The following is a 27,666-nucleotide window of genomic DNA, read 5'->3' on the forward strand; positions in this document are numbered from 1 at the left end:
TGGAACAAATCCAACGGTGGCTGGATGGAGTCGGTGGAGAGAATTGTGCAGGATTTAGATTTTACTTCGGAGCAGAAGTTGAAGAGCACTATGCTCTCCCTAAGAGAAGAGGCATATCATTAGTGGTAGTTTGCCATAAGAGGTATGCAAATAGACCGCATAAATTGAAAATACTTTCAAGAGGCCTTCCAGAAAAAGTATTTGGGCACTAGGTATACAGAGGCTCGTAGGCTCAAATTTATCAATCTAGAACAAGGAGACAAGTCTGTGATAGAATATGAGGTTGAATTCCTGAGGCTCAGTGGATATGCTCAAGCTGTGATCACCATGAAGTAGGATAAATGCTTGAGGATCGAAAATGGGATGCGTTTTGACCTTAAGATTCAAGTTGCTCCACACTAAAAATGAGTGTTTTAGACCCTAATGGAGAAAGCCAAAATAGTGGAAGAGATTAAACCAGTGAATCACGAACAACGAGAGAAAAGTAAGGTCCTAGTTAAAAGAGATTTGGCTTCCACTAGTTCAAACTTTCATCCTATAAATCTATTTAGAGAGGGTAGACTACAGACAAGGGGCGCAGTAACTAACTCTAGGGGTAAGGTTTTCCACTGTAAATATTGTGGAAACTACCACTTGGGAGATTGTCGGAAGAAGATGGGTGTTTGTTTGAAATGCAGATTAATGGAGCATTTGATGAAAGATTGTTCTCGCTCGAGTAATGAGCACAAACTTCGACCCAAAATCAGGGAGTGGGCTAGCTACCTCTAAAGGGCTGTTGGCAAAATAGGGCTGCAAATAATGTAGCAATAGGCACGATTAGAACCGAGGCTAGGCAACCAACCTTTGTTTAACATTGTTAGAGGTCGTGAGGAAAGGGATGTGTCTGATGTCATCACAAGTATTTTTTCCATTAATTCAATCTCATATATTGCCCTTAATTGAAGTAGGATCCACCCATTCGTATGTTGCATGTAATATGCCTGATAAATTAGGTGTTGTGGTAGAGGAAACCATTATTGATATAACCATAGCAAGCTCCTTAGGATAGTCAGTTATTATAAATAAAGTCTATAGGAGATATCCATTAGAGGTTTAAGGGTAGTGCCTCTAGTAGACCTTATGGAGTTACCATTTCAGGAGTTTGATTTAATTATAGGTATGGATTGGTTATCAGAACACCAGTTCCCTTCTGGGTTGTTGCAACCTATCAAAATACCTTAGTCGAAGTGGGAGCGAATAACGGTGGACTTTGTTAGTGGGTTACCCTTAACACCCACTAAGAAAGATCTAATTTGGGTAATAGTAGACCGGCTGACTAAGTCGACACACTTCTTTCCTGTCTGTAAAGATTACTCTTTGAAAAAACTGGTTAAGTTCTATATTTCTGAGATAGTGCAGTTGCATAGGGTGCCCATATCAGAAATCTCTGGTCAAGATGGAATTGTTAGTTGGATATGATTATTCTATGTGTTATTATTTAATCTGCTTTAACGATTGTTTGCTCTGATTTTCTTATGCAGTGACTCACACTAAGCGTCATAGCTAAATCCCCCATGTATTTCCATCCTTATAGATGACCCACCAAGTTAAAACGTGGACGCGACATCCAGAAGGTCTCGGCTCAGTTTTATTTATTGAATTATTTAGGCTTATTATTCAATTTATTCAATTATTCAAAGTTTTAATATATTTTATTTTGAACTATGGCATGGAATTTAGGGTTTAGGTTTTGTTTTTTGTATTGCATGACACGTAAATAGAATTTAAGGATGCCACTATACAGTTAATTATAAACCCCCGATTTTATTAAAAATACATACTATTATCATTTTTCCACTACTAAAAGAGATGAGCTTGCGAAAGCTTAGTGAATACACAAGTACACAACACAAGAAAACACATCAATAATTCACAAACAAAATAACTCACTTATAGACAAATCGTATAAAACAGTTCGCACATAAATAGTTCTACACGTAGGTGGTTTGCATAAAATGGTTGGCATGTCACTAATTCACATATAATCAACCCCGTTTAGTTTAGTGATATATTATCAGTTCATGAAAATGAAACATAAGTAAATAATATACTCATTGGATAAACGGTTCTCCTAAAACACACCCTAAGACTCATAGAGTCACTCAAATCGCCATATAAGTGTAGCACGAATGCTCACACTCTTCGAAAAACACACTCTTACGATCCCCGGTGAATGAAGCATTACTTAACATTCCCTTATTTCTCCATCAAGTCATTAGGCCATAATGCCCTATCACATTACATAGGTGAGCACTCACGATCCTATGGCAAGCCAACTAGATCTAATGGTTCCAAAAATTCACAATGCCGACATATCGTAGTAATACACATTTACAGATCACTCATTTTAGGTTCACAATTTTTAATAGAGCTCACAGTACCACAACACATCATAGAATAGCTTGCAAAATAGAAAATTAGGCATAAAACAACAGCATAGTAGATTTAGGGTTCGCACACCGCATATATATACATTTATATATAATAGATAGAACAAAAATTTTAATGCAAAGGTATGTAAATATATTTTTTATATTAAAACCCACGCATGCATACATATAATACAAAACCCTTTTAATGTAAAGTTATGTACATATATTATATTATTTATAATAACCTTTGCGCATGCATTCATTATATATAACAATTCCCTTTTACATCAATGTATATATACTACATAAATTAAAAGCCACAAACCTACATATAATATATAACAGTACACACAAATTATATTATATAACAAAATTTAGAGGCCTATATATATATATATATCATATATTTAACCTAACCCTGGATGCATGTGTACATTTTACTCAAGGTTCGCATAGCATGTAAAAACACACGGACATAGATTCATGCTAAGAGTTCGCACAACGCATAGATGAGGTTTGCACAATGCATGGAAGAGGTTCACACATGCACATGTTCAATTCACGATAGAAGATAAGGTTCGCATGTCTTACATGCTTTTAGCAGAGTGCGTCCTCGTTTTCAGATGCAGTATAGAGTGTACTCACCTTGTTCACCACAATGTCGATTATGTGACCTTTTCTTTCCCTTTGCCTCTACTAGTCGATGCTTCTTCAGTATTTTCAGCTTCGAATGAAAAAATGCACATCACATATTGTCTAAAACAATTTAATTCATTCTCTATTCAACAACAGCCCACTACTCACGTTATCTCTTGCAGATTTTTATTATTCTAATACTTACCCCATTTTCTAACCTCTAACCCTCCTAACGTACATATATTTGTAGATCTGGACAGTTACTTAAACGTTAATCTCACCTAAATCTTTCATTTAAGAATCAGTCACTGTTCAACGTCTTCCTCAATAACAAAACCATTTTAAACAACATTTCTTAGCTTCACCAGCTTTAATCCACCATTTTCATGAAGCCAAATCATAAAAAAACAAAGATTATTTATATTTTCTAACTAAACCGTTGATACTTTAGTCAAAAGCATTTCATGCATGTTTGATATGAAAATATATTGCTTACCTTCGTTCTTGCTAGCCTTCACGACTTTCTAGTGGTCCGCTCAATAACCGAACCAAAGTTTAAGAAGAAAAGTTGGTGTATTACTTGAGAATTTAAAAAGAAAGTGGTGTTTGGTTGCTTAGAAATGTAATGCGCAATAAAATTTTGAAGGAAAATTAGCTACCAAATGCAACAGCTTTGAAATGAAGAAAGTGTAGAAAGAAAGAAAATAATAAAAAAGGAAATTAAAACATGAGAAGAAAATGAGCAGTGACAACTTATATAGGCAAATTCATTTATAAACTTGGTTTATTTATCCTATATATCGCTCCTAATTCTACTTTTATTTTAATAAATCCCCCACTAACCATTACTCCTAATTTACCTATTTAAGTTCTCTACTTTGCTATTATTCCTATTTAGTCCTAATTACTAACGTGATTTCTATTTACTCTATTTTTAATCTATAATATAATGTCAATACCATCGATCCAGTTTCCATGATGTGACAATCAAACGTTGGGATAAAAATGGGTAGCTATGGTTAGAATTAATACATATCTACAAGGCCGAAAAGTATAAAATAAAGTGCTGCAAAGATGGGGAAAGGTATGGATGCAAACACTGCTCCAAATTTTCCTACAGAAATTATCATATATGTTAAGATTAAATCACTATTTGGATCTAATTTAGTAACTTTTTTACATTGGAGTCTGAACTTTTTTTCTTGCCAAAGTTAGGCTTTGAGCTTAGTAAATTGTTCTCACATTGAGACTTGAAGAAGGTTATCGTTTCCACTTTGGGGCTTGAACTTTTTAATGTCCAAGTTAGTTCTTAAACTTGACAATGGTTCGCACATTGGGGCCTAAACTCTAGGGCTTTAAGGACTAACTTGAACCAAAAAAATTTCAAACCCTATTGTGAGAACAACTACAAAATTCAAGGTTTAATTTAGATAAAAAAATCCAAGCCTCAAAGTAGAATCAATTGTCAAATTTAAGGTCTAGGGTTCCACAATATGAGAAAATTTGTCAAGTTCAGGTACCAAAAAGTAATCTAACCCTTTATATTACCTAAATTTTAATTCATTTCCAACATATATGAATTTCAAATATATATATAAAAATATTGAGCGTATCAATGTTGGACTTATACCGAATATAGAGAAAAACAACATGAAGCCACCAGTTATCTTATGAACTCGGTGACTTTCAACTCGTGTCAATCCTAGGAGTCTGACGTTTTCCCTGAAGCATAACAATGATTGCGCCAATGAAGGATTGGTCCTTATTATAAGGCCAACAAGACCTTACGTTGGAGTTTCATAATGTTTGAGTTTAATCTAGGAAGGACTTTCTTCGAGTATACGATGGTTTTTGGGTAACTTGTTCTCAATTTTTCCTCGAGAATGGCTTGTTTGATTGATAGTTATGTTAAACTATCGTACCTGCTAGCTAATACCACGGTTAATATGTAAGCCAAAGGAGGAGTCACTAATTCATTGCAATGATGGGTCGTTTAGTATATAGGCTATTGTGTTAAACCATCATTTTTTGATTCAACCAGTTTGATGGATTCCATAGCCAAACATTTTATGAAACTTTGATAGCTTTTAATATTAACATAATAGTAATTTTAGCTCTCATTGTTTATACATTGTGTCCATTTAATCTTTATTCTAAAAAATTCAACTCCCTAACATTTATATAGTGCAATTTTGTATTTTTAGAGTTTTGCTTTTATTTGTAAGATTCAAGGTTAAATTTAAAACAATAAAAAAAAGATAAAATTATTATATTAAATTTTTAGGTTTTTAATTTTAACATATTTTCGATCAAATTTAATTGATAAATTTATTTTTTTACCTTTTAAGGTGAAAGAGTAATAAAAAAGAAAACTAAAAAGAAAATCAAATTATACAAGGTGTAAAAGTTAATGGTTATTTTTAGAATCAAAACTAAATTGATACAATGTATAAATATTGATTATTAAAATTTTTATTATGCCAATTTTATAAATAAAAAATAAAAAATTTATATAAAGAAAAAAAACAAAATAATTAAATAATATCTGGTTCAGCAGTATTCTAAAATTAATTATATCGTAAGCCTAAATGCATAAAATGTTGTCACATTGCAATATTTTTTGTTGAAGTGTATTTTTAAAAATAATTAAGTTTATGAAAAATATTCTTTATAACATAGAATATAAAAAAATAAAATTTATTTGCGAAATAAATATAATTATAAGAGTTACAACGTCATCAAAAAATTTATACCTCTGCTATTGATTAAGCGGTCGGGGTAGGTTTTGCTGGGATAGGGGCAGAACATGCAGCTGGATTTTGTTTGCCACTAACTTTAGGCTTCACATTCGAACATTGTGATACTGCAGGTCCAGTCGGTCCACTATGCGTAATTTCAATGTCTGCAAGTTCTACATTTTCACAAGGCAAAGTAGCACTACAAATAATCTTGACAGCTTCTGGACGCGCAGAAGTGCCGTGAATGTTTTTGAAACTAATGTTGCTTAGTTTAACTTTCGATTCTTCCTGCATCAACAAAATAATGATTTAATGACCGGTTAACTCTTTTTGCTCTCTTACGATTTTGATAAATATGTACATACATTTATTTTGCATTTGTTCCATGGGCAATATTTCTGATCAATTATAATAGGAGAACTGACATTGGTCACGATAATATCCTCAAAGTGAATGTTCGAACAAGTGCCAGGTTCAGCACCTGGCCAAGTTTTGATTCTAACACCATTGGAAGTATTAGTCATGGTGCAATTTTTTACTGTAACTCCATCAACTGGTACTTCATTTTTAAACAATCCGAGACTACCAATACTGATACCATGTCCTGGTCCACAAGTTACTCCATTGATAACCAAATTTTTGGAACCATCCCCAATTGAAACACAATCATCACCAGTTTTTATCTCCGAGTTAAGAACATTGACCCCATCCGATCTCCCAATGTGAATCCCATCTGTGTTTGGCTTTCGTCAGGTGCAGATACGGTGAAATGTTCGAAAGTAATGTTTTTGCATCCTAGAACATTAGCCTGGAACTGCTTGCTGTCTTTGGTAGTTATATCTTGTATCATTGCGTTGGTTAAAAAATCAAACCTTAGGTTCTGTTTAATTCCAGAATGAAACAAAAATAATTATTACTTAATTCTATTTATAAAAAAAAAGTCATAACTTCTCAATAAGAAAGTAACTTACAATAGGAAGTGAACCACAATAATCATGACCTTTGCAACCTTCCCTTTTATAAGCAGTGGTTCCCTGGCCGTCGAAAACTCCTCCGCCAGACAATTTGAAATTTTCAATTCTATTGAAAGCAATCCATTTAGGCTCCTTGAAAGCACCAGGGTCTGCCGGAGCCTTCACAGTGCCTTGAACTTGAAGCTCAATAGGAGCCTTGCAAGGACCATCTAAGGTAGCTGTACTTAAAAAATATATCCCTTTAGGAATCACAATTTTTGACGGAGATGTCGAGGCACATGCTTCTTTCCAAGCATCCAATAATGGCTAAAACCAAATAAAAGAATAAAAAAGATACATATAAAGATAAGATATTTGGAAAATAGTTATGCATACTTTTATCTGCTAACTATAACGTTATATGATATTTTGCTTACCTTACTCAAATCTGTTTTCTCGTCTGCCTTTGCACCAAACTTTGCAACAACATCAATAACACCACCACCTCCTCCTCCTTGACCTTCAACGGATGATATGGACAGAAATACTAGTATTAACATGGATGAAACAAAATTAAATTGAATAGCCATACTTTATTTTTTTTCACTACAAAGAGAGAATGATTTCTGTCTTTTGTTTTGTTTCAAACCATCTTATATAGATAAAGTAAGGCCAAATTACAACCAACTAAACATTTTCTATTTTAATTAGCATGGGTAAATAATATGACCAAGTTTTGCTTACTATAATTAGCACTTCTTTTTCTTTTTGGAAGCGTTTAACTCGTTAATTTGCCAACAAACTTGATATAGTAAAAATAATTAACTAACACGTGACTTAATATAACTATTTAAGGTTTCTATATATAAATGAAAATGATGAATAAAATTGTCGACTTAGCTCGATTGGCATCGACCTTGTTGCACATGCAGGAGGCCGTGGGTTCGAGCGTGTTGAAGGGCATTAATGATATCCTATATTAAGGGTTGGGGAAGAGTTATGAGTAGTTCTAGGCAATGTATAAAAAAATGATGAGTAAAATTATCCATTACTAATTTCTTTTCTATATTGTATTAATAATTTATTATATGGTTAGATATAGATAATTAAATATGTATGCTTAATAGTATTGAAAATTATAGTATTCTATTAATTTGAAATATTTTAAAAATAAAAATTTATTAATAATATAATAATATTAAGCTTGACTTAAGTTATTTTTTATATAAAAATAAAATCTCCCATAAAGGTTAAGTCATTCTAGAGTGAAAGAAAAAGGGCTTATTTTTTGTTGACTTGTAAGTTATTTTCCATTGACTAAACTGTTTTCCATGAGACAAACACAAGAAAATGTAGAAAATATTTTTCGGAAACCATTTTCAATGAAACAAACAGAACCTGCCTTGATTGAGTTGGTATCACAAGCCAAGGGGAACCAACTTTGGTCGGTAGATTTCTTGAATTCAAAGTCTCATTGCAATTTCATATAATTATTCCATGTATCAACAATGGTATACAAGTTTAGTTATAATGCTACTAAGTATCGTTAATAAACGTAATATGCAAGTATGCTTTTATTTTATTTCAATTTATTGGTAAGTTTTTTTTAAAATAATATCCATTCAACGAAAAAAAATTACAAGTGAGGATCAAATCTCGGGTAAAGTACTAAATCAGATGTAAATACAAAATTAATTACAATAGAAAATCATACTTTGTTTGAATCAATTTGAAAACTCTATCATATGTTGGTGTTTAGCCATTAGGGCTGTGAAGGTTGGACCTTGATGTGTATAGTTTTGTCATGCCTTCACTGCTGTTACAATGGGCACACCTCAAGCACCCAATAAATTCGAAAAGCGCGAGCAAAAATAGGCAAACTAAAGCTTCTCGAGAGCTCTCAAAAATGGGAAATCAAAGCCTTGGCAGAGAAGCCAAACAATGCAATATTATGTTGGAAAAGAGAAGGCTCATTCGCATCTCATTGGCGTCCACAGGAAGATACTGTGCCAGATAATACAAAATTCAATGAGATGGAAGATAAAGGGGGAAGGGAGGGTTGCTTTTCAGCCATATAATCGTCAACAACCACTCTGCCAGCCGAAAGATTAAGGCCTTACTTTAGTAGCAATGTTGACAACTTTAAAAGCTCATATTTAAATTACTCTTGCCACTAATACAAAAATATTTATAAAAAATAATAATTTAAATAATAAAAATTAATAAATAATTCATAAATTATTTTAAAAAATTACACGAATTGTCGTCTCCAACTACCCATATTTATCAAATGAAAAACGGGTAAAACATATGCAATTACCATGCCTAATTTTGGGAAATTTAGGTTGGTGGAAAAAACCTATTCCGACTAAAAGGCATAGTATAAAATTCTTCAATCCTATTATCTCCTCTAACCGATAAAAACTTAAGCCTCATGGCATCCCTCTAGCTTTCTTCGATTTCTTCACTTTTATCATGTTGTCTAAGATCACCTCCACCATCAATCCCACCATTATCGGCAGTGAGAAGACGGTGTTCACGAATACATTAAACTGAAAAAACATTCACTTTGTTTTACCCTCTTTTATCATTGAAGATTATGGGATTTGAGTTTTTTTTAAAGAAATAAAAATAAAAACACTTACTCAGGCTACATCGGTGTGAGCGAGGCCATGATGGGATGGGTTCCAATATTAGTTGAAGAATTAAGGGATGGAAATCACTAAGAAGAGTGATAATCCTGTTATGATAAGGTTTCTCGTGTAATTCATGTTTCTGAATTGCAGACATGATAATCTAACAGAACCTGCAATAAACAAAGCAACAATATTTTCATTAAGGTTACTAAGATTAGATAAACCAATATTTAGGCCTAAATGAAATAATTTTTTTTCATCTTGGTCCATATTTGTCTTTGACAAAATTGGGAAATTTTTTCATGAACTTGGATTCGGATGATGTAACACTTTTAATTTATGAAGCAATCACCTAAAATTTTTAAATCTATAAAATGTAAGAAATATATTAAAATATTAATTAATTAAATCAGGTGATGGCATAGTAGAATTTAGTAATATCATTTACGTGTACTTTAATGGAATCTAAATTTAAGGATTAAATTGAGAAAAGTTATCAAGTTCTTAAACTAATATGACTTTTTATGCTAAAAAAAAGTTATATCGAGCTCGAATTTGAATTAGTCGAGTAAAGATCTATATGACACCCCAAACTCAGCCGAGAGGGTCCGACCTGGATTTCGAGCGACACATTTGCCACCGAGGTGATTCTCTGAAAAACTACCACAAATCACACCAACCATCCATACTCACCATACAGATACAAAATATTTCATACAAGCATTTACTCCTAAGAGCATGCGTTTCTAAATTAAACTATAAGCCATATAATAAGCGGAATAAGGCGTACCTGGATTTCGACAAGTTGTACTAGCTGCAAAATTTCTCGTTAGTTCATATGGGCAGTATCATATAATTCAAACAGCAAATTCAGCCAAACAAGCAAACATGGAGATTAAAAAATCCCAAAATTTAAAATAGACCAAAAAATTCCAATTACAACCCTCTAAAAAATTATTTTTAAATTGTCTAAAATTATCTAAGCCCCATTCCAATTCTCTAGGCTGGAAATGTCCCATATTCCCTTCTTGGGATTTTATAAGCTCAGCGCACATACTGTAAAAACAAAGCTTGTGTGATAGATCATTGAACTGCTGCCCTGCTCGTTATCCCATGCACTACTTATCGTGAAGGGAGAAGAAAGCAAAGAGATGAGCTCAGGAAAGCTCAGTGAATACACTTGTACACAACACAAGAAGACAGGCATCAATAATTTATGTACTAAACAATACTAAAATTTTGAGTAATAAATATATTGATAATAAACTAAGTTTTCTTCTAAAGCTAAACAAATGTTCAAAAATATTTGTTTTCAAAACTTCGACTACTTACTAGGCCATTTTGGTGGCTAATGTAATCTTTCAAATTCAAGTCTAACGTCTAGGCGAGGTTGGGGACGTTACATTTCGTGGCATTAGTGCCTAGTTTTTCTAAATTTGCATTGTGAAATTTTGATATATGTTTGCATGAGTTCATCGAAAAGGGGTATTTTGGGAAAAACCACGCCACAAGATTTTTGAAACTTTTATTTTTCTATGGGAAATTAAATCCAAGATTACTGTAAAAATTTAGATAAATTGTAAACTTTAGATTGTGAACATTTAGGAGGATAAATAATGCTTCAACTTTTCTTTGAAGACTATAGTTATACTTTAGATTTAAAACTTTCGAAAGATCACTATGAACACCCAAGGCTGACGTGGTAGGGGTTGGCCACGTAAGGCTGCACCTATAGAGTTACCCATTGTCCAGGGAGAAAACCCAATACCAGAGGAGGATTATGTTGAGAACGAAAATGGTGACGACACGATAACCCAGGTGATGTTGAGGATTTTACAAAGGGTTGCTGGAGCCCAAACTGGATCAGGGAGAAGGGGATCCGTTGCAGAGAGGCTCCGAATGAATGCGTTAGAAATGTTCAAAGGCATTGCTGGAACAAATCCAACGGTGGCTGGATGGAGTCGGTGGAGAGAATTGTGAAGGATTTAGATTTTACTTCGGAGCAGAAGTTGAAGAGCACTATGTTCTCCCTAAGAGAAGAGGCATATCATTAGTGGTAGTTTGCCATAAGAGGTATGCAAATAGACCGCATAAATTGAAAATACTTTCAAGAGGCCTTCCAGAAAAAGTATTTGGGCACTAGGTATACAGAGGCTCGTAGGCTCAAATTTATCAATCTAGAACAAGGACACAAGTCTGTGATAGAATATGAGGTTGAATTCCTGAGGCTCAGTGGATATGCTCAAGGTGTGATCACCATGAAGTAGGATAAATGCTTGAGGATCGAAAATGGGATGCGTTTTAACCTTAAGATTCAAGTTGCTCCACACTAAAAATGAGTGTTTTAGACCCTAATGGAGAAAGCCAAAATAGTGGAAGAGATTAAACCAGTGAATCACGAACAACGAGAGAAAAGTAAGGTCCTAGTTAAAAGAGATTTGGCTTCCACTAGTTCAAACTTTCATCCTATAAATCTATTTAGAGAGGGTAGACTACAGACAAGGTGTAACACCCCGTACCCGAGACCGTTGCCGGAGTCGGACACGAGGGGTTCACAGACTTTAAACCCCTTATAAAAATAATTTTCCAGACACTGCCCAGTCTGCGTACTAGTCGCTTTAAAAATCATATCTTGAGTTTCACAACTCAAAATCAGTTTCGTGATTTTTTCCTGAAACTAGACTCATATGCCCATCTACGTATTTTTTTTCTAGAATTTTTGGTTGGGCCAATTAGTACAGTTTATTAGTCAAAGTCTCCCATGTTACAGGGATCGACTACACTGATCCTTGCGCATTACGACTTGGATATCTCCCTGCACAGAGCTTCAATACTGATGCCGTTTGTTTCTATAGAAACTAGACTCAGAGAGGAATCTACACATATATGGTATGACTCCTAATTATCTCTGGTTAATTTATGGTAAATTTTCAAAGTCGAAACAGGAGATCCAGAAACCGTTCTGGCCCTGTTTCACGAGAACTTTAATTTCTCTTAATATACTGCTCATATGATTGTTTTGTTACTTTCATATGAAATAGATTCATCAAGGTTCGATTACATAATTTATTCACTATTTAATTCCAATCCTACTATTTTTAGTGATTTTCCAAATCTACTTCACTGCTGCTGCCAGCATCTGCCTTTAAGGTAGACTTTACCTACTTCATAGTTTCCATGATTCAACTAGCCCTTTCAGCATAAATAGCACAAATTATGATGGTGATTAACCATTCCATACCAAATGATTATAACATTATGCTCAAACATATATAAGCCATTTTCGCATGGCTATATACATTAACCAAAATATTCCTCCGCCACTAGTCTATTTTATACATGCCATAAGATAATCCAAAACATAGCAGTACCAACAGTGGCTAGTGATAGTGTGACTAGTTGCTGACGATCCCCGAGCCTGTAGCTTCGCAATGAGATCTATAAGACAGAGGAAACAGAGTAAACAGAGTAAGCATTACAATGCTTAGTAAGTTTTAAGCAGTGGCAATAGATAACAATCAAATTATAACATAGTTGTTCGTATTTTTATTTCACTCTTCCTTCGGGCATGCCATCCCTTTTCCGAATACGCACATCTCATCATATACAATAGGCAGATAAACTTTCACATAAAAGTGAGCTCATGTGACATAGATATATCGTATGATTTCACATCACCCCTCACACTGATCCGATGTCACATAATCACAAGAATAGTCTCATAGATTGCTCTCGTATGCATCACATAACTACCATATGATTTAGTGCAAATCAAGCTCACATATAAACTTGGAGTACATACCTGTTTAACCTTTCGCATTGAATATATTTATAAGCAATTCTTATTACGAAATCTTACCTGGACATAATCTCCACACGAAGTTATCGGGTCTTACCAGGACAAAAATTCCCACACATAGTCATCGGGTCTTTAGAGCTCAGATATAGTACGAGCACGAAGCTTACGGACATAAATCAGTGATAATATTCTCGCATAAAGCCTGCGGGGTTTTAACCCGGATATAGTACTGACACAAATGCCCTTCGGGACTTATCACATTTATGCACTTTCACATCCATCACGTTGGCCACTCGGCCCCGTCACATATATACACTTTCACATTCATCACATCGGCCATTAGGCCTTATCACATATATATACACTTTTACATTCATCACATCGGCCATTAGACCTTATCATATATATACACTTTCACATTCATCACATCGGCCATTAGGCCCTATTCACATATATACACTTTCACATTCATCACATCGGCCATTAGGCCTTATCATATATATACACTTTCATATTCATCACATCGGCCATTAGGCCTTATCACATAAATACACTTTCACATTCATCACATCGGCCATTAGGCCTTATCACATATATACACTTTCACATTCATCACATCGGCCATTAGGCCTTATGGCCTTATCACATATATACACTTTCACATTCATCACATCAGCCATTAGGCCTTATCACATATATACACTTTCACATTCATCACATCGGCCATTAGGCCTTATCACAATTTAGAATTCACATATGGGTTTAATCAATAGCTTATAAGCAACTAAAACAAGTTTATCAAGGTTTACAACACAATCTCAAATTCAGCACAAGCTGTTTTTCCTGAGCAATAGTCACTAAATTATTTATAACTGGAGCTACAAAACTCCAAATCACTTTCCGTAAATTTTTCCTGAATATAGACTCATATGTCTTCCATCCATAAAATTTCCAGAATTTTAGGTTTGGCCAATCAATACCAGATTTTTCTTAAAGTTTCCCCTGTTTCACTGCTTGACTAATCTGACCACTCTTTACTACGAATCAAATTTCTCATTATCAGAAATTCGTTTGCTTACACGGTTTCTTTTATAAGAAACTAGACTCATTAAGCTTTAATTTCATGTCTCATTCAGCCTCTAATTCAAATCCATGAATTTATGGTGATTTTCTAAATTCATGTTACTGCTGCTGTCCTGAGCAGGTTTATCACAATTTTACTCTTCTGACATATCCTTTCAGCACTTCATAATATCATATCCATTTGGCAACATATCATATCAATAACTTACCTATACTTCATAATAACCATTAGGCTATATGCATAAAGATTTACAATAGAGTTATGATTCTTTTAATATGTGCTTAACATATCATACTCAATCACATTATAGGCTTTAATACTTAAAACTTACCTCGAATACTTTGAATAGTTGTGGATAGACTACTCGATCACTTTTTCCTTTCCTTTATCAGATTTTGACCCTCTTGGCTCTTGAGCTTGATTCAACAAGTAGATTTTATTAAATAACTTATCAATTTAGCGATTCGATTTAATACATGTATACCATACAACTAAGTACAAAAGATGTTATTAACTAGATATTAAACATCAAACATATGCTCTACTCATGTACCAACGAACATGATACTAGCTCAATACCATGCATAATCGAATTTATTTAGCAGCACTTAGTTTTATATAAATACACATATCATCCCAACTCGACACAAGAGTCAAATTCATCACTCAAACATTCACACCAATCTATTTGAATATCTTGGCCGAAACCCTCAATTGGCTAACATAGCCTTAATATTTCAATATAAACATGTATACATCAAAGGCAATTTAAAACACTTAGCCCTTATACTCAATAATGAAACCAAACCGTATACCTAATTATTTAACACATCGCCTCCAAATGCATGTATTAACTAACATATATCCAATCCACATGCCAAGTTACCATGAATAAATTAAACTTATATATATAGATAACCTTTCATACCCTTGTATCTAGTGTCATGAGAATAGCCGAATGTCCAAATTAACCAAGCTTAAAGATTTAACCTTCAACACCTTTAATGATCCACAACCTATTCTTCAAGGCTTCAATTATAAAGTAATTAACATTTATACTCTTGTGCCGAATTAGCTAACACTTATAGTCCATAACCGAACCTCTTGATGATTAAGCCTCCAATTATTCATTTCAATTACCCTTATAGTTTTACTTATCAAAGCCGAAACCCATACATGACATTACTCATATCATTCAAACTCACCATCTAAAAAAAAAAATCATGAACAATGCCGAATCCTTAAGTGTTCAAGCCCCTAATTTACTCAACACATTCTTCATCAAAACTTAAAGGAAATAATCAAATTCCTTCTTTAATAACCATAGCTGAATGCTCCATCCATCCATCAAAAATTCCAAGTTTTCAAATGGGCTAATATGGAGCTAGCTAAATGACTTAAACTAAGCTTAAAATTTCAAAACTAACAAAATTTTACTAACCTTCTCAAGCTTCAAGTGACCGAATGCTACCCTCCTATCTTCCTCTCTACAATCGGCCAAGAAGAACAAGGTGATAGCCTCCCTCTTTCTTTTTTTTTTCTTTTAGTATCCTTAGTATTTCTTTTATTATTTCTTTTCTTTTACTTAAAATAATGACCACTTCATGGAAATTTACCACATAGTCTAATATATGCTCCATCATGGCCGGCCACTATGCATACAAAAGGAGTATTTGACATGCAAAGCCAATATTTTCACTACATGCTTAAATAGGTCCTTATAAATTAACCTATCGCATTTCAAAAGTGTCACACATAAGTCCTATTAACTAGGTTCACATGCAATCGACTAAATCGAAGTTTAAAACTTTCACACATTCATATTCACATATTCTAGACAATAATTATCACATCCAAATACTTCGGTGACTCGGCTTAGCGGTCCCGAAACCACTTCCCGACTAGGGTCACTTTAGGGGTGTCACAACTCTCCCCCCCTTTAGGGATTTTCGTCCTCGAAAATTTCTACCGATGCATAGTTTAGGATAACGTCCTCTTATTGAATTATATTCATATAAACATTAGCTTATCGATAGCTATTGTAATTCATTATTGATTTCGCATCGATCTATAAAATCATTTTCTTATCTTAAAACAAATACATAAACATTTCTACAAGTATGCACAAATATCTCATTTTCTTGATTTCATAAGCAATAATCACTTAATTTAATTCATAAATGCATTTCAAACACACATTAAGCACATATTAACATGTATAATTCACATCATCAACCCACATATTTGTAACCCACATTTTCATTCATGTATAAGCTGTAACCCAACCGAAAGTACACATATACTCAACATTCGACTTAACTCATTTCCAAAAGAAAAGTCAACTTCCACGTACCTGAACATTTAGTTCATTTAGCACATTCAATCATAGTTAACGTTACCCGTATACAGTCGAATAGGCATAAAGCCTAATGTAATACACTAGCTTGAGATTTATTCTAGCGCATAACTCGTATATCCAAAATTATCAACATTCATCAAAAATTCTTTCAAACTTTCGAATGTCGAAACTTAATCAAAATAATTTCTTGAACAAGATTAACAAAATAGTGTCCATTCAGCAATAGCACATATAACTCTTACAATGCCATATCCTAGATATGGTCTTACATATTCTCACATATCGAGTCAATGCCATGTCCCAGACATGGTCTTACACACTATCTCAAATCAATGCCTTCGTCCCAAACGAGGTCTTACATGAATTCCACTTCACACACTTAGTGCCCACTGACCGATCTCGCACTCATAGTGCTCGGTTAAAGGAAATTCGCACACACACAGTGCCTCTAATTATTCACATACATGTGCTCTTATGCATTCGTTAATACACATTGATATGACTTAACCAAGTCTATAAACATCATGTATGTGCACTTTTAAACATATCATCTCATTTAAATTTTGAATTCGTATAGTAATGAATACTTAAACTTTGCTCAAATTACCGGCACGAAGCCTACTAGGCACGAAGGCCCGAATACATGTCACCAGCATGATTGCTCTTCGGAACCTAGCCCGGATATAACACCAGCACGAATGCTCTTCGGAACTTAGTCCGGATACCTCACTAGCACGAATGCTCTTCGGAATTTAGCCCGGATTTAGTAACTCGCACCAATGCCTTCGGGTCTTAGCCCGGATATAATCACTAGCTCAATTGCCTTCGGGACTTAGCCCGGATATCATTCAAATGCTCACGCACACATATATCAACAATCATGACACGTCCATATTTCACTTTCGTTACTAAGGCTCAAACACAAAGCATTTATTAAACCTTTCCAATTTCAACTCAATAGCCACACACAAAGAGCATGATTTCAATTGGCTTTATAACATAGTAGGGTCATTACTCGAAGACTTACCCCTTTCCACTGTCCGAAATCGACTCGGTAAGGTCGCACCCTTAATATAAATAATTGATAGAGAATATATATATATAGTGGGTTCGCACACATAGTGCTTAATAATCAACCACGCACACTTAGTGCCATGTACTTTAAACTCGCACACTTAGTGCCATGCATTTCAAGCCCGCACACTTAGTGCCAATCTCACAACCGTGAACACTTATTGCCCGCACACTTAGTGCCAATCTCACAACCGTGAACACTTATTGCTCGCACACTTAGTGCCAATCTCACAACCGTGAACACTTATTGCTCGCACACTTAGTGCCAATCTCACAACCGTGAACACTTATTGCTCGCACACTTAGTGCTGAAAACCAACCACTCTATACGCTTCACTGCCTTTTTACATTCGACAATTTCGTCTCTACATACATATACACATATAGCAATACACCTTAGTATATCATTTACATTACTCGAATACAAACAAAACACGCTTATCGACCATTCAACTTCCAGTTCCATAGCCACATACAAAAATCACATTTATAGTCATAACACTCTTTCAAAATTGCATCACTTATACCCTTATAATTCAATCCAAATCGAAATTCAAATACGAGTACATGATACGTACCTGATCAACTTAATAATTTAGGCATATCTAAGTGAAGTTATATCGCAAATTCTCATAGTCAGAAGCTTGCTACAGCTCGATCGGGATCAAGATTCATTACAATACAGCAAACACATTTTAATAGCCAAAAATCATCACACTATCATTTTATCACTTTATGGCATGTATAAATAGACTCACGCGTGCTACGTTAGTCCTAGAATCGACTAAACCGTAGCTCTGATACCAATAAAATTGTAACACCCCGTACCCGAGACCGTTGCCGGAGTCGGACACGAGGGGTTCACAGACTTTAAACCCCTTATAAAAATAATTTTCCAGACACTGCCCAATCTGCGTACTAGTCGCTTTAAAAATCATATCTTGAGTTTCACAACTCAAAAATCAGTTTCGTGATTTTTCCCTGAAACTAGACTCATATGCCCATCTACGTATTTTTTTTCTAGAATTTTTGGTCGGGCCAATTAGTACAGTTTATTAGTCAAAGTCTCCCATGTTACAGGGATCGACTACACTGATCCTTGCGCATTACGACTTGGATATCTCCCTGCACAGAGCTACAATACTGATGCCGTTTGTTTCTATAGAAACTAGACTCAGAGAGGAATCTACACGTATATGGTATGACTCCTAATTATCTCTGGTTAATTTATGGTAAATTTTCAAAGTCGAAACAGGAGATCCAGAAACCGTTCTGGCCCTGTTTCACGAGAACTTTAATATCTCTTAATATACTGTTCATATGATTGTTTCGTTACTTTCATATGAAAATAGATTCATCAAGGTTCGATTACATAATTTATTCACTATTTAATTCCAATCCTACTATTTTTAGTGATTTTCCAAATCTACTTCACTGCTGCTGCCAGCATCTGCCTTTAAGGTAGACTTTACCTACTTCATAGTTTCCATGATTCAACTAGCCCTTTCAGCATAAATAGCACAAATTATGATGGTGATTAACCATTCCATACCAAATGATTATAACATTATGCTCAAACATATATAAGCCATTTTCGCATGGCTATATACATTAACCAAAATATTCTTCCGCCACTAGTCTATTTTATACATGCCATAAGATAATCCAAAACATAGCAGTACCAACAGTGGATAGTGATAGTGTGACTAGTTGCTGACGATCCCCGAGCCTGTAGCTTCGCAATGAGATCTATAAGACAGAGGAAACAGAGTAAACAGAGTAAGCATTACAATGCTTAGTAAGTTTTAAGCAGTGGCAATAGATAACAATCAAATTATAACATAGTTGTTCGTATTTTTATTTCACTCTTCCTTCGGGCATACCATCCCTTTTCCGAATACGCACATCTCATCATATACAATAGGCAGATAAACTTTCACATAAAAGTGAGCTCATGTGACATAGATATATCGTATGATTTCACATCACCCCTCACACTGATCTGATGTCACATAATCACAAGAATAGTCTCATAGATTGCTCTCGTATGCATCACATAACTACCTTATGATTTAGTGCAAATCAAGCTCACATATAAACTTGGAGTACATACCTGTTTAACCTTTCGCATTGAATATATTTATAAGCAATTCTTATTACGAAATCTTACCCGGACATAATCTCCACACGAAGTTATCGGGTCTTACCCGGACAAAAATTCCCACACGTAGTCATCGGGTCTTTAGAGCTCAGATATAGTACGAGCACGAAGCTTACGGACATAAATCAGTGATAATATTCTCGCATAAAGCCTGCGGGGTTTTAACCCGGATATAGTACTGACACAAATGCCCTTCGGGACTTATCACATTTATGCACTTTCACATCCATCACGTTGGCCACTCGGCCCCGTCACATATATACACTTTCACATTCATCACATCGGCCATTAGGCCTTATCACATATATATACACTTTCACATTCATCACATCGGCCATTAGGCCCTATTCACATATATACACTTTCACATTCATCACATCGGCCATTAGGCCTTATCATATATATACACTTTCACATTCATCACATCGGCCATTAGGCCTTATCACATATATACACTTTCACATTCATCACATCGGCCATTAGGCCTTATCACATATATACACTTTCACATTCATCACATCGGCCATTAGGCCTTATCACATATATACACTTTCACATTCATCACATCGGCCATTAGGCCTTATGGCCTTATCACATATATACACTTTCACATTCATCACATCGGCCATTAGGCCTTATCACATATATACACTTTCACATTCATCACATCGGCCATTAGGCCTTATCACATATATACACTTTCACATTCATCACATCGGCCATTAGGCCTTATCACAATTTAGAATTCACATATGGGTTTAATCAATAGCTTATAAGCAATTAAAACAAGTTTATCAAGGTTTACAACACAATCTCAAATTCAGCACAAGCTGTTTTTCCTGAGCAATAGTCACTAAATTATTTATAACTGGAGCTACAAAACTCCAAATCACTTTCCGTAAATTTTTCCTGAATATAGACTCGTATGTCTTCCATCCATAAAATTTCCAGAATTTTAGGTTTGGCCAATCAATACCAGATTTTTCTTAAAGTTTCCCCTGTTTCACTGCTTGACTAATCTGACCACTCTTTACTACGAATCAAATTTCTCATTATCAGAAATTCGTTTACTTACACGGTTTCTTTTATAAGAAACTAGACTCATTAAGCTTTAATTTCATGTCTCATTTAGGCTCTAATTCAAATCCATGAATTTATGGTGATTTTCTAAATTCATGTTACTGCTGCTGTCCTGAGCAGGTTTATCACAATTTTACTCTTCTGACATATCCTTTCAGCACTTCATAATATCATATCCATTTGGCAACATATCATATCAATAACTTACCTATACTTCATAATAACCATTAGGCTATATGCATAAAGATTTACAATAGAGTTATGATTCTTTTAATATGTGCTTAACATATCATACTCAATCACATTATAGGCTTTAATACTTAAAACTTACCTCGAATACTTTGAATAGTTGTGGATAGACTACTCGATCACTTTTTCCTTTCCTTTATCAGATTTTGACCCTCTTGGCTCTTGAGCTTGATTCAACAAGTAGATTTTATTAAATAACTTATCAATTTAGCGATTCGATTTAATACATGTATACCGTACAACTAAGTACAAAAGATGTTATTAACTAGATATTAAACATCAAACATATGCTCTACTCATGTACCAACGAACATGATACTAGCTCAATACCATGCATAATCGAATTTATTTAGCAGCACTTAGTTTTATATAAATACACATATCATCCCAACTCGACACAAGAGTCAAATTCATCACTCAAACATTCACACCAATCTATTTGAATATCTTGGCCGAAACCCTCAATTGGCTAACATAGCCTTAATATTTCAATATAAACATGTATACATCAAAGGCAATTTAAAACACTTAGCCCTTATACTCAATAATGAAACCAAACCGTATACCTAATTATTTAACACATCACCTCCAAATGCATGTATTAACTAACATATATCCAATCCACATGCCAAGTTACCATGAATAAATTAAACTTATATATATAGATAACCTTTCATACCCTTGTATCTAGTGTCATGAGAATAGCCGAATGTCCAAATTAACCAAGCTTAAAGATTTAACCTTCAACACTTTAATGATCCACAACCTATTCTTCAAGGCTTCAATTATAAAGTAATTAACATTTATACTCTTGTGCCGAATTAGCTAACACTTATAGTCCATAACCGAACCTCTTGATGATTAAGCCTCCAATTATTCATTTCAATTACCCTTATATTTTTACTTATCAAAGCCGAAACCCATACATGACATTACTCATATCATTCAAACTCACCTTCTAAAAAAATCATGAACAATGCCGAATCCTTAAGTGTTCAAACCCCTAATTTACTCAACACATTCTTCATCAAAACTTAAAGGAAATAATCAAATTCCTTCTTTAATAACCTTAGCTGAATGCTCCATCCATCCATCAAAAATTCCAAGTTTTCAAATGGGCTAATATGGAGCTAGCTAAATGACTTAAACTAAGCTTTAAATTTCAAAACTAACAAAATTTTACTAACCTTCTCAAGCTTCAAGTGACCGAATGCTACCCTCCTATCTTCCTCTCTACAATCGGCCAAGAAGAACAAGGTGATAGCCTCCCTCTTTTTTTTTTTTCTTTTAGTATCCTTAGTATTTCTTTTATTATTTCTTTTCTTTTACTTAAAATAATGACCACTTCATGGAAATTTACCACATAGTCTAATATATGCTCGATCATGGCCGGCCACTATGCATACAAAAGGAGTATTTGACATGCAAAGCCAATATTTTCACTACATGCTTAAATAGTTCCTTATAAATTAACCTATCGCATTTCAAAAGTGTCACACATAAGTCCTATTAACTAGGTTCACATGCAATCGACTAAATCGAAGTTTAAAACTTTCACACATTCATATTCACATATTCTAGACAATAATTATCACATCCAAATATTTTGGTGACTCGGCTTAGCGGTCCCGAAACCACTTCCCGACTAGGGTCACTTTAGGGGTGTCACACAAGGGGCGCAGTAACTAACTCTAGGGGTAAGGTTTTCCACTGTAAATATTGTGGAAACTACCACTTGGGAGATTGTCGGAAGAAGATGGGTGTTTGTTTGAAATGCAGATTAATGGAGCATTTGATGAAAGATTGTTCTCGCTCGAGTAATCAAGCACAAACTTCGACCCAAAATCAGGGAGTGGGCTAGCTACCTCTAAAGGGCTGTTGGCAAAATAGGGCTGCAAATAATGTAGCAATAGGCACGATTAGAACCGAGGCTAGGCAACCAACCTTTGTTTAACATTGTTAGAGGTCGTGAGGAAAGGGATGTGTCTGATGTCATCACAAGTATTTTTTCCATTAATTCAATCTCATATATTGCCCTTAATTGAAGTAGGATCCACCCATTCATATGTTGCATGTAATATGCCTGATAAATTAGGTGTTGTGGTAGAGGAAACCATTATTGATATAACCATAGCAAGCTCCTTAGGATAGTCAGTTATTATAAATAAAGTCTATAGGAGATATCCATTAGAGGTTTAAGGGGTAGTGCCTCTAGTAGACCTTATGGAGTTACCATTTCAGGAGTTTGATTTAATTATAGGTGTGGATTGGTTATCAGAACACCAGTTCCCTTCTGGGTTGTTGCAACCTATCAAAATACCTTAGTCGAAGTGGGAGCGAATAACGGTGGACTTTGTTAGTGGGTTACCCTTAACACCCACTAAGAAAGATCTAATTTGGGTAATAGTAGACCAGCTGACTAAGTCGACACACTTCTTTCCTGTCTGTAAAGATTACTCTTTGAAAAAACTGGTTAAGTTCTATATTTCTGAGATAGTGCAGTTGCATAGGGTGCCCATATCAGAAATCTCTGATCAAGATGGAATTGTTAGTTGGATATGATTATTCTATGTGTTATTATTTAATATGCTTTAACGGCTGTTTGCTCTGATTTTCTTATGCAGTGACTCACACTAAGCGTCATAGCTAAATCCCCCATTTATTTCCATCCTTATAGATGACCCACCAAGTTAAAACGTGGACGCGACATCCAGAGGGTCTCGGCTCAGTTTTATTTATTGAATTATTTAGGCTTATTATTCAATTTATTCAATTATTCAAAGTTTTAATATATTTTATTTTGAACTATGGCATGGAATTTAGGGTTTAGGTTTTGTTTTTTGTATTGCATGACACGTAAATAGAATTTAAGGATGCCACTATACAGTTAATTATAAACCCCCGATTTTATTAAAAATACATACTATTATCATTTTTCCACTACTAAAAGAGATGAGCTTGCGAAAGCTTAGTGAATACACAAGTACACAACACAAGAAAACACATCAATAATTCACAAACAAAATAACTCACTTGTAGACAAATCGTATAAAACACTTCGCACATAAATAGTTCTACACGTAGGTGGTTTGCATAAAATCGGTTGGCATGTCACTAATTCACATATAATCAACCCCGTTTAGTTTAGTGATATATTATCAGTTCATGAAAATGAAACATAAGTAAATAATATACTCATTGGATAAACGGTTCTCCTAAAACACACCCTAAGACTCATAGAGTCACTCAAATCGCCATATAAGTGTAGCACGAATGCTCACACTCTTCGAAAAACACACTCTTACGATCCCCGGTGAATGAAGCATTACTTAACATTCCTTTATTTCTCCATCAAGTCATTAGGCAATAATGCCCAATCACATTACATAGGTGAGCACTCACGATCCTATGGCAAGCCAACTATATCTAATGGTTCCAAAAATTCACAATGCCAACATATCGTAGTAATACACATTTACAGATCACGTCATTTTAGGTTCACAATTTTTAATAGAGCTCACAGTACCACAACACATTATAGAATAGCTTGCAAAATAGAAAATTAGGGATAAAACAACAGCATAGTAGATTTAGGGTTCGCACACCGCATATATATACATTTATATATAATAGATAGAACAAAAATTTTTAATGCAAAGGTATGTAAATATATTTTTTATATTAAAACCCACGCATGCATACATATAATACAAAACCCTTTTAATGTAAAGTTATGTACATATATTATATTATTTATAATAACCTTTGCGCATGCATTCATTATATATAACAATTCCCTTTTACATCAATGTATATATACTACATAAATTAAAAGCCACAAACCTACATATAATATATAACAGTACACACAAATTATATTATATAACAAAATTTAGAGGCCTATATATATATATATCATATATTTAACCTAACCCTGGATGCATGTGTACATTTTACTCAAGGTTCGCATAGCATGTAAAAACACACGGACATAGATTCATGCTAAGAGTTCGCACAACGCATAGATGAGGTTTGCACAATGCATGGAAGAGGTTCACACATGCACATGTTCAATTCACGATAGAAGATAAGGTTCGCATGTCTTACATGCTTTTAGCAGAGTGCGTCCTCGTTTTCAGATGCAGTATAGAGTGTATTCACCTTGTTCACCACAATGTCGATTATGTGACTTTTTCCTTCCCTTTGTCTCTACTAGTCGATGCTTCTTCAGTATTTCAGCTTCGAATGAAAAATGCACATCACATATTGTCTAAAACAATTTAATTCATTCTCTATTCAACAACAGCCCACTACTCACGTTATCTCTTGAAGATTTTTATTATTCTAATACTTACCCCATTTTCTAACCTCTAACCCTCCTAACGTACATATATTTGTAGATCTGGACAGTTACTTAAACGTTAATCTCACCTAAATCTTTCATTTAAGAATCAGTCACTGTTCAACGTCTTCCTCAATAACAAAACCATTTTAAACAACATTTCTTAGCTTCACCAGCTTTAATCCACCATTTTCATGAAGCCAAATCATAAAAAAACAAATATTATTTATATTTTCTAACTAAACCGTTGATACTTTAGTCAAAAGCATTTCATGCATGTTTGATATGAAAATATATTGCTTACCTTCGTTCTTGCTAGCCTTCACGACTTTCTAGTGGTCCGCTCAATAACCGAACCAAAGTTTAAGAAGAAAAGTTGGTGTATTACATGAGAATTTAAAAAGAAAGTGGTGTTTGGTTGCTTAGAAATGTAATGCGCAATAAAATTTTGAAGGAAAATTAGCTACCAAATGCAACAGCTTTGAAATGAAGAAAGTGTAGAAAGAAAGAAAATAATAAAAAAGGAAATTAAAACATGAGAAGAAAATGAGCAGTGACAACTTATATAGGCAAATTCATTTATAAACTTGGTTTATTTATCCTATATATCCCTCCTAATTCTACTTTTATTTTAATAAATCCCCCACTAACCATTACTCTTAATTTACCTATTTAAGTTCTCTACTTTGCTATTATTCCTATTTAGTCCTAATTACTAACGTGATTTCTATTTACTCTATTTTTAATCTATAATATAATGTCAATACCATCGATCCAGTTTCCATGATGTGACAATCAAACGTTGGGATAAAAATGGGTAGCTATGGTTAGAATTAATACATATCTACAAGGCCGAAAAGTATAAAATAAAGTGCTGCAAAGATGGGGAAAGGTATGGATGCAAACACTGCTCCAAATTTTCCTACAGAAATTATCATATATGTTAAGATTAAATCACTATTTGGATCTAATTTAGTAACTTTTTTACATTGGAGTCTGAACTTTTTTTTTGCCAAAGTTAGGCTTTGAGCTTAGTAAATTGTTCTCACATTGAGACTTGAAGAAGGTTATCGTTTCCACTTTGGGGCTTGAACTTTTTAATGTCCAAGTTAGTTCTTAAACTTGACAATGGTTCGCACATTGGGGCCTAAACTCTAGGGCTTTAAGGACTAACTTGAAGCAAAAAAATTTCAAACCCTATTGTGAGAACAACTACAAAATTCAAGGTTTAATTTAGATAAAAAAAATCCAAGCCTCAAAGTAGAATCAATTGTCAAATTTAAGGTCTAGGGTTCCACAATATGAGAAAATTTGTCAAGTTCAGGTACCAAAAAGTAATCTAACCCTTTATATTACCTAAATTTTAATTCATTTCCAATATATATGAATTTCAAATATATATATAAAATATTGAGCGTATCAATGTTGGACTTATACCGAATATAGAGAAAAACAACATGAAGCCACCAGTTATCTTATGAACTCGGTGACTTTCAACTCGTGTCAATCCTAGGAGTCTGACGTTTTCCCTGAAGCATAACAATGATTGCACCAATGAAGGATTGGTCCTTATTGTAAGGCCAACAAGACCTTACGTTGGAGTTTCATAATGTTTGAGTTTAATCTAGGAAGGATTTTCTTCGAGTATACGATGGTTTTTGGGTGACTTGTTCTCAATTTTTCCTCGAGAATGGCTTGTTTGATTGATAGTTATGTTAAACTATCGTACCTGCTAGCTAATACCACGGTTAATATGTAAGCCAAAGGAGGAGTCACTAATTCATTGCAATGATGGGTCGTTTAGTATATAGGCTATTGTGTTAAACCATCGTTTTTTGATTCAACCAGTTTGATGGATTCCATAGCCAAACATTTTATGAAACTTTGATAGCTTTTAATATTAACATAATAGTAATTTTAGCTCTCATTGTTTATACATTGTGTCCATTTAATCTTTATTCAAAAAAATTCAACTCCCTAACATTTATATAGTGCAATTTTTGTATTTTTAGAGTTTTGCTTTTATTTGTAAGATTCAAGGTTAAATTTAAAACAATAAAAAAAGATAAAATTATTATATTAAATTTTTAGGTTTTTAATTTTAACATATTTTCGATCAAATTTAATTGATAAATTTATTTTTT

The 27,666-nt window shown here is 34.1% G+C and overlaps 1 protein-coding gene and 1 pseudogene across 1 annotated transcript in view; one reads left to right on the forward strand and one right to left on the reverse strand.

Annotated features, from left to right (window-relative positions):
* The window catches only part of LOC121213649 (polygalacturonase-like), a 61,772-nt gene that overhangs the window by 1,197 nt on the left and 32,909 nt on the right, over positions 1–27,666 (forward strand). The gene's annotated exons all lie outside the window — the stretch shown is intronic.
* On the reverse strand, positions 5,597–7,358 carry LOC107888148 (polygalacturonase-like; annotated as a pseudogene).

The sequence above is a fragment of the Gossypium hirsutum genome, chromosome A02, assembly GCF_007990345.1.
Source record: "Gossypium hirsutum isolate 1008001.06 chromosome A02, Gossypium_hirsutum_v2.1, whole genome shotgun sequence".
NCBI lineage: Eukaryota > Viridiplantae > Streptophyta > Magnoliopsida > Malvales > Malvaceae > Gossypium > Gossypium hirsutum.